This window comes from Kryptolebias marmoratus, linkage group LG2, assembly GCF_001649575.2.
Source record: "Kryptolebias marmoratus isolate JLee-2015 linkage group LG2, ASM164957v2, whole genome shotgun sequence".
NCBI classification, from domain to species: Eukaryota; Metazoa; Chordata; class Actinopteri; order Cyprinodontiformes; family Rivulidae; genus Kryptolebias; species Kryptolebias marmoratus.
In genome coordinates, this window is record NC_051431.1 from 6,139,795 (window position 1) to 6,148,623 (window position 8,829).

Genomic DNA, 8,829 nt, shown 5'->3' on the forward strand with positions numbered 1-8,829 from the left:
TTCTAAATACCTTTTAAAATTATTGCATAGTAATAATATTAACTGTGTGTTTCATACTGAACAAACATACACAAAATTACATCTTTAGAAAAGCAAACTCAACATTGCTTTTTTCAATGGAACAAATGTGCTTCAATTTTAGTTAAAAATTATAATAATAATCGTAAAAATAACGAAAAAGAATAAAAAAACAAAACAATTCCTGTCTAATTTTTGGTCATTTTTGTGCTAACCAAAACACAACTATGGTTTAAATTGAACACAAATTCAAAGTTTGACGTTTAACTGTCCTGACTTTGCTTCTTGGCATGGAGCGCTGGGCGGCCTGGACTGGAAACAAAGTTGGAGACCTCTGAAACCAACACCCTCTGGTGGAGCCAGAAGGCTGTTTCCATGGTGAGACACATTTAGATTTGCTCTGGCAGAGCAGAACGCAATGAATAATTAATAAATATCAGGCCCTAATGTTAGCACGGACCAGCTGAGGGTTAATTCCAGCAAAGCTGGAGGACTCCTGAACAGAAACTGTGGAGCAGCAGCTCAGTGAGGGAACTGATGCTGCGTGCAGAACGCTGCTGTGCCTTCTGCAAACTGTTCCAACTCAAAGTGGTGGAATTTTGGCATGTATAACCTACCAATTGGAAGATGGTTAAACATTTTCTGTTAAATAGAATGAATTTGCATAATGACAAGTAGATGCCAAATAATATCAGAGGCTGTTAAATTTGAACACCAAGTTTGTGCATCAAAACCACCCTGACTTTTTCTGTTTTTACTTATCACGATTGCATAAAAACAATTTCTAAAAGCAGACCTAAGTACAAAAAACACTACTCATGGTGTGTCATTATTCAGTGGGTCACCTACTCCATAGCCTGCTCCTATCAGCACACAAAAGGATCATTTGCAAACAAGTGGCACCTGTTCCCAGTCCTGGCTGCCTATATTCAGCCTGACACTGAAGGAGGTTTCCTACTAAACACACACGAAGGGGAAATAAGAAATATAATGTGAACATTGAGAATATTTAGTTACAGTAAGGTGATTATGATCTAACAGATCTTGCATGAATGTTAGATTTGTTTGGTTTCGGAGAAAGGAAATATTAAAGTAAATAAGTAGAGCAGAGTGAACACTAACCTAAAAGTATTTTTCATCTGTTCAGTTTGTTTTGCCTTGTTGATACCCCAGGGGTCTGTCTGACAAACTCAGCATAACAAAAAAAACAACTGAAGAAGGTAAGGCACATGAAGATGTCTTATTAAAACATATCCATGCATAATCTCTCTGACCACAAAGGACTAAAAAATTGTTTCAAAAATTATTTTTCTCTGCTAACCTAATAGCAAACTTTGACAGAGTTTTATTTATTTTTATTTGAAAGACATTTTTGGTTCACATTAACACACACAAAACTTGCTGAGTTTGAGTTTCTCCCGAGAGATGACAGTCTCAAGTTAGTTCAAGTCAACTTTATTTCTGGAGCACTTCGGCACAAACAAGCTTGTTCTGTTTGCTTTGCACGAACAGAACGAAACACAATCATAAGCAGAAGTGTGCAGCATAAAGAGTGAAGACATCTGAACAGTCAAGTGTGAGTGTGAGACTTTCCTTCACATAAAGCAAACCTGACAGCCGCTTCCTTGTGATGATCAGATCAGATAAAGATCAACATTCTTTAAAATTCTGTCTGACAAGTTGCAAAGCTTTGATTATTTTTTTAATTCCATTTTTTTACTAATTCGGAAAAGACACTAATCATAATCTGACCTTAACAGCTCTCCCTGAAAGTGGAGGTGGCTTCCTGTTTGTTTTGGACTTGACCAGGCAAAGCCACAGGAGCCAAGGCTTGAGCAGGAGGGTGACCCGGTTTCCCTTTTCAGGCCGAGGTTTCCTGTTGCACATGGTTGTCCTCCATCATTAAAGTCGTTGAAAACTCCCTCCTGGTCGAGTGTAAGTCTGCCTATGGATGGCTGCCATTCACAGGCATGAGTGGATGAGTTCATGTATCTGAGATTCTTGTTCACAACTGATGGTAGACTAGAGCAGTATCTGAATGGACACGTCTAGGCCTCGTCCTCAGTAGTGAGGGTGTTGCTTCGATCTGTCATAGTGAAGAAAGAGCTGAACCAAAAGCCAAAGCTCTTAATTTACTGGGTCATCAACCCTCACCTATGGTCATGAGGTTTGGCTCATGACAGAAAGAACAAGTTCCCGGATACAAGTGGCTGGAATGGGCTTCCTCTGTAGAGTGGCCAGGTTCAGCTTTAGAGATAAGGTGAAGAGGTCTGTCATCTGGGGGGAGCTCAGAGTAGAGCTGCTGCTTCTAGGTATCGAAAGGAATCAGCTGAGGTGGTTTGAGCATCTGATTAGGATGCATCATGGGTGTTTCTCTGTGGAAGCTTTCCAGGCACATACCACTGGAAGGAGACCCTGAGGCAGACCCAGAACTTGTTAAAGGGATTATGTATTTTCTTTTACCTGAGATCCCCAGGGGGAGCTGGAGTGTCACTGTGGAGAGGAATGATTGGGTTTACCTCCTGAATGTGTTGCCCCCGTGACCCAAACATGGAAAAGTGGCAGGAAATGGATGGATGGATGGATGGTTGTTTGGATGGATGGATGGATGGATGGATAGATGGAAAATGGAATTTAAAAAGTGATTTCAATGGGTTGACAAACACAAACGGACATCACTAACTTCTCACAAAAGTGCACATAAATATCTGAGAGTATTTCACAAAAAAATTACAAATTATCAACTAAAACGTTTAAACCAAAACTACTGTTTTGACTGGTGGTTGTATGTCTGCAGCAAGCATCAATAGAAATAAAGTAATCCTACAGTTAAAGACTAACAGTGACATTTGAGGACTAGTTGGTTAGAATACATTCAGTCCTCAGATTATTTGACTCACATTTTCTTGAAATTTTATTTTTGGTCAAAAAGTAGAAAACAAGATCAACACAAAAAACAAACAAACAAATTAAACTAGAAGTTATTATTATTATTTTGCAGTAAATCGTTTTTTCCCTTGGTATTGTCCTGGTGTCTAAATAAAAAGAACAACTTTTTCACACTTTTTTTTCCACTGAAGGAATCAGAAGTAAAGATCATGAAGAGGTCAGCTGGAAACTTTAGCTGTCATCAATAAATTTATCAACACCTTATTTCTAGTCGATTAGTGCCCCTATTAGGCAAAAGTAGGCTAAAAGAAGCTTGTGTTGTGCTTAACAATTAACTTCTTTTTCGTTTTGCTGCCAAATAGACAAGTGGACTTTGATAATCAATACATTTAGTGTGTTTTAGCCTTTTCTTTAAATCAGACAACAAAGGAAACACAAATGATAACTCTAATTTCCAAAAGGGACTGAATAAAAACTGAAATACCTTCCACGGCAGCAGGTGACTTCAGATGACTCTCCCAACTTCCCAAGAAAAAATGAATTTGGACCTCAGACTCCCTCCAGGAGAGGCACTTGTCAGGATGGACTCCTCTCTGTCTGTGTCTCTCCATCAGCTCTGTGGAGACAGACTCCTCCTCCCCCTCTACCCCACTCATGTCCTCCTGAATAATGAAAAACATGCAAAGCTTCGGCTTTCTTCAATCTGCTCACTGACCTGGTTCTGGGGCATGTGAGCCGCTTTCAGGACACAGCTGCTGCCTTCTGCCTAGTTTTAGGCCTAAAGCAGACATCCAAACAGTGGCACACTTTTTTTTCATAAGAAAACAACAGTAAGCAGTGGATTGTGGCTGCTTTTAAAACAACAATTACCTATATTTTCATTTAAATCTGATGGTTCATCAGATGTTTTGCTAACAGACAGACACAGATGACAGATCTTGCACAATCAGATAGTGCTCAAAGACTGTGCTGAGGATGTCACTCCAAATTTTAGCTCAGTATAATGTCTGTAAAACTAACAGAATTAGAGCTATTTTTGTGCTTTTTAAGTTCACTTAGCTTTTGTAGCCATCTTGAACTGGATTGACTCAAAAAGTTTTTCAGTTGTAGAGGTACAACCATTTGTTACTTTCTGAGGGTCTCATTAAAATCTGTCTTCTGGTTCACAAGATATTTTGCTAACGCTACAGACAAACACACACAGACACTAGTGAGTACATTATTGCTTCTTGCCTTCAGCAGTGTGCGATAAAAAGTGCTTACATCCTTTTAAACTTTGTTTTTTACGAGTAAAAACGGCACAGGAAAATCGTTAAACAAAAACATGCCGACTGTGTATTATTAAAAATGTATTAATACATTTTTTATTACATAATAACACTGTAAAAAATCATTATGTAAAGGACAATACTTGATGAGCCTCAGGCAGCATGGCAATAAAAACTGATTTTGTGATGAAAATCACTGCAGTGGCTTCTGAACACAGGAACCCTTAAAAACCACCATCAGCACAATTTGTTATTGCATCTATAATACAAGTTAAAACTTTATAATTCAAAGATAAAATACATTAACAAGACAGAGAAGCACTGACTTTTTCTCTGGGTTAGAGTTCTTCTGGTTTGATGGATCAAAGTACTAATTAATTAATGATAATAATAATAATAATTTGTTCATTCATTTTGTGAAACATGAAGGCTACTTTTGACCAAGACAATCTGATTTGAGGTCAAACTGTCTGTCTTCTAATCAGGGTTCAGTTCAGCAGTTGTGAAACTGTTTTTATGCTTTGGTGAATTACTAATCTTCCTATGTTGCAACTTTTTGGTTGTGAAATGTGCAGTTTTTGATGCAACATATGTGACCATTCAAAATTACATCTTTTTTATGAAAATATTTATTCTCTTCTCAATTGTACATTGCAAACTTTTTTGCACAGTGTACTGCTTTTGACCACAAAAGGACTGAAAACCTATAGCTCTTTATCTTGACTTGAAGGGAGTAAAGAAGTAAAAATGGTGGAAGTTGTCAATGTAAATGATCTGTATGTTGTTGTGCAAAATGTATCACACCTCAGTGAAATTTTAGCCAACTCAATGAATTTTCATCCAGTCTTGTAGAAAACTGTCTATCTTATCTGCAAATGTGTTTCCATGACTTGTTTAATAACTTCACATTGAATCAACGTGGCTGAAGTGTAAAATGAAAAGAGAATCTTAGTGTTTAAATTCAGGGAATCAGCTCTACAGCAGCTTTACCTCAACACAGTATTGAAGACATCTAGAGTCAGATGTGTGTACAGCAGACTAGTTAGTGGGACTGGCACTAAAACAAAAAAATGATGAGAATCCAGCAGATGGCGTCAAAGGACATAATTTTCAAAGAGATAAATGAAGAAATGCAAATATACACATTTAAGTTTGACATGACTTGATGTGTTCTTTAGTTTACAACAGAGATTCAATCAATGCACACAACAATGCAGTTCCACATTGTTGCTCTTAACTCTACAGGATAAATAAGTTAAGACTGTGTTTTTTTCTGTAAAAGATCTTTGTATATAGAAAACACAAAGCTTCTGGGAGCCACTGTGGCTGATGAAAACAGACATAGTTCAATGGTTGGTCATCAACCTCTCCAACATCCCTGTTTTACCTCTCAGACTGAACATGTTACTGATTCAAGATGATAGCATGCCCAAGAGCTCTGTTCAGACGGGAACAACAAAATTGCTCTGTCAGACGCATGCACACACACTACAACTGATCATAATGACAGCTGAGCACTGTGGTGAGCACCGAGTGCACTATGTTCGAATGCAATAATAATAAAAACATCTGGATTTTCCTTTTCCTTTTTTTATTAGTTGACATTTGCTTAGAAATTACCCAGACTTTCTTCAGATTCACTCTTATTTCTTATCACACCTTGGGGGAAAATGGTGATGGTTTGTGTGTGTGTGTGTGTTTTCTGGTGAGAGCCAAGTATTCCTTGTTGCAATATATTGGCTGTGGTAGAAATTCTGTTAAGCAACTGAACGATGAAATAACATGTCAGTGGCACAACAGAAAAGACAAATTTCAAAGCCGTTGCGTAACCCGGCACCACAGCTTTGACCTGATCCAAGTGCTCCCGTCTGATTTCTTTGAGGAATAGAGAAAATGCAGGATAAAGGGGGGTGGGTGGGGGCGGAGGTGTATGGCTGTCACATTGCTGTGCTTTGATGCACATGCAGGTTGTTCTCAGCTCAGATGAAAGAGTGTTAGCCAATTAAGAGGGGATTCTATAAGAAGTTGCAAAAGCCTTGACCATCACTATGCAAAAAGCATTTTCTTTAAAGTAAGTGCTGCTTGACTTTGCACTTTAGGATTGGTGGTAGTTACAATTCTATCATGAAAAGCCTTCTGTGGCAGCTTCACCTGCAGAAACTGCATTTTGAGAAATTTCTTGCTATAACATGAAAAGTTTAAAGGTACTCACTGAAAAGTAATGAAGACTGGACAAAAAAAGGAAACATAATGTAAGTAAGAAACAAAATCTGCACTTTTTTTTTCTCAACTCGATTGTTAATGTGCCCTTAAATAAGTGTGATCAGATACCAATTAGCATGTGTGTTTGTTTACCTAGTGCCAAAGTGACTGGAAATAGGTCAAACAGGTAAATCATGTAGGTCAATCAGCTTCCACGTGGTTTTTGTTGCTTTGTTTACACTGAGGGTGGACCCAAATTTCAGAATAGCATTCAGTATAACTGGACAATTGGTGGCGTAAATATAGACAATATAGTTCAGGATAACCTGTTTTTAATGTTTGATTTCATACTTTGCAATAAAAGCGTTTAATCTTGTAACTCACCAAACCTCTTAGGTAGGGTGACAGAATGCTGATTTTGTTTTTAAAACCTTTGAGTTACAGAAAAACTGATGCGTCCCTCTCAGACGAGTGGCTGCAGAGGGAGAAGGCAGGTCAGGAGTTGTCTGGATCAAAGATTAAATGTCCCGCGTGAATGCCCCGGCCCCGTGCTTCGGGGCTGCGCTGCATGATTCCACAAACAATATTGATGTGACCACAGATGAGCTGTGCAGCTTCACTGAGCCTCTGTCAAACTATTTGAACAAGGACACAGCAACATTTTTGTGCCACAGACCTGAGACACAGTAGATGGGTTATGTTAGAACAGATTGATGATATGTCAGCTTTGTTTTTATTTTTAGATTATACTCCAGAACAAATCAGCACTTACAAAGGTGCAGTCTCAATAACTTATCAAGATTTAGCAATAGAGTATTTGTTTTTTTTTTTGTATTGTATTTTAAATTTCTTTCAGAATGAAACCTAAAATTTTAGGGGCATTTTGCAGAGCAGCTTTGAAACAGCATGTGATGCCTTTACTGGAAAAGAGTAAAATCTGAAATGACAGTGATGTGAGAGTGGATTTGTCGAGACCTGACAGGTTCTTGGAAAAGTCTGTGATTGTGTGTGTGTGTGTGGCCTTAAATGCTGACAAACAGCTGATCAGTGTAGCTAATAGTTTTCCAGCAGATGGAATGTATTTGAGATCCCTTTCATTTACAATGAGGTTCTAGGGGAGTGAAAAAATTACCTCATGTTTTCATACTAACATCTTAAATGCTAAAATACCAAAGAAAGACTTGTAGTCTTTGACTCTCTGAACCGTCTCCAAATCCTCTTTTGGCAGCCTGACAGCTCCACAAGGCAGCAACTGTTAACGCCGAAAGACACAAAAGGAAAGAGAGGGCAAAGGATCTACTCAGACACAAGTTCCCAGCAAAGAGCGGCCACTCACTAGATGTTTGGTGGCAAGTGTTCATTTTCTCACTCAGCAGGGGTGGAACAAGATAACAGCTTTTCTTTTTTTTAATAATGTATGTTACTAAAACAGGTACAGTCCTGCTCAACATTATTGGCACCTCTTCATGATTTGCATAGCTGAGTGAATATCTTCAGAAATAAATGGAAATGTTCAAAACTTATATCAGCAGAATCTTTCAATTTCAGGTCCAAAGTAATTTAACAAAGACAATTACCATTTCAACTTAAATATTTTAATTCCAAAGGACAAAACAGAAAACCAGCATGTGCACTAATATTGACACCCCTCTTTAATATTTGGTTGCACAGCCTTTGGCAGCAATGACGGCCTCCAAACGTTTCTTATATTCATCTATAAGCTTCTTGCACTTCTCGGGTGGCATTTTCTCCCACACTTCTTTTGCAATATGCTCAAGCTCTTGTACATTTGCAGGGTTCCTTTCGCCAATGGCAGATTTCAGCTCCACCCAAAGATTTTCAATTGGATTGAGATCAGGACTCATTGCTGGCCATTTTAAAACAGTCCATTTTTTCCCTTTCAACCAGGCCTGTGTGCTTTGGGTCGTTGTCTTGCTGGAGGACCCAGGATCTTCGCCGCAAACCAAGTTTCCTTACACTTGGCAAGACATTTCGCTCTAGAATTGCTTGATAATCTTCTGATTTCATGATACCTGTGATACGGTCAAGGCCTCCAGTACCAGATGCTGCAAAGCAGCCCCACAGCATTATGGATCCTCCACCATGCTTGACTGTTGGTATGGTGTTCTTTTCTTTAAAGGCTTCATTGCGCCGTCTGTAAACATATTGTCTGTGTGAATTACCAAAAAGCTCCACTTTTGTTTCATCCGTCCATAAAACGTTGTCCCAGAAGGATTGAGGTTTGTCCAGGTTCTCTTTTGCGAAGATCAAACGTTCTTTTTTATGTCTTTTCTTCAGCAATGGAGTCTTCCTTGGCCTCCGCCCATAAAGCCCCACTTTGTTTAGTGTGTGGCGTATGGTACTTGTTGAAACAATCACACCAGACTGCTCCAGATTGGTCATCAGGTCTTTAGATGTTAGACGTGGTGTTTTTTCCACCATTCGCACCAAC

At 38.7% G+C, this 8,829-nt stretch overlaps 1 protein-coding gene across 1 annotated transcript in view; it reads right to left on the reverse strand.

The window, feature by feature from the left end:
- frya (furry homolog a (Drosophila)) overlaps nucleotides 1–3,480 on the reverse strand; it is a 50,213-nt gene extending 46,733 nt beyond the window's left edge. The window contains exon 1 of the mRNA XM_017416313.2: nucleotides 3,392–3,480. The gene's annotated coding sequence lies outside the window, so the exon portion shown is untranslated. The remainder of the gene's footprint in view (nucleotides 1–3,391) is intronic.
- Nucleotides 3,481–8,829: the final 5,349 nt, after the last annotated feature.